General features: G+C 49.4%; 1 protein-coding gene across 1 annotated transcript in view; it reads right to left on the minus strand.

Moving 5' to 3' along the window:
* The window catches only part of T265_04078 (hypothetical protein), a gene marked incomplete at both ends in the record, with an annotated part of 2,610 nt that overhangs the window by 1,411 nt on the left and 545 nt on the right, over positions 1 to 654 (minus strand). The window lies entirely within an intron of this gene.

A 654-nucleotide genomic window follows, 5' to 3' on the forward strand; every position in this document is an offset into this window, starting at 1 on the left:
TTCCAAGCAGGGGGAAGGCGGCCTTCGTCAAGCGACTGACGAAACACCAAGTGTAAATGGTTTGCCAGTGTGGAGGACGTTTCTTTCAGGATCCGAAGGTGTCTCAACAAGTCTTTAACTGTCCCTGTACTTGAAGCTTCCGGTGTGGGGAAGACTCTGAACCAGAACAACAAACAAACCTGGGAAGCCTATAAGCCTATAGGCAAAGGCCTCGACCTTGTGTATCGATGAGTCTATGGTTCACGTGCTATCAGACGGACCAATCAGGTCCAAGATTCCGCTTTCGTCCGTTGCTGACACTGTGTGTGCTGATGTTCGTGTTATCACGACCCGGTTGAAACCGCTTAGAGAAAACCATTCACAGCTGCCCAGCGCAGCAAGCTGATGGTGAATGTATCGCAGCGGAGTCACATTCCAAGGTTTGCGAACCATACGGACCACTACATCAGCGAATGCCCTTGTTATGCATAGTGAAAAGGGACCAGAAAACATCATGAGGATAGATGCCAAAAAAGGTTTGGGCATCTGGGTCTCCTCAAATTTGTCCTTCTCACTGCACCAAGAGAAATCGGCCCGAAAGGCATTCGCCATTTTACGGATGATCCGACGCACCTTCTCCCGTATTACTCGCATGGACTTCCAAATACTCTATGG

This window comes from Opisthorchis viverrini (genome assembly GCF_000715545.1).
Source record: "Opisthorchis viverrini unplaced genomic scaffold opera_v5_64, whole genome shotgun sequence".
NCBI classification, from domain to species: Eukaryota; Metazoa; Platyhelminthes; class Trematoda; order Opisthorchiida; family Opisthorchiidae; genus Opisthorchis; species Opisthorchis viverrini.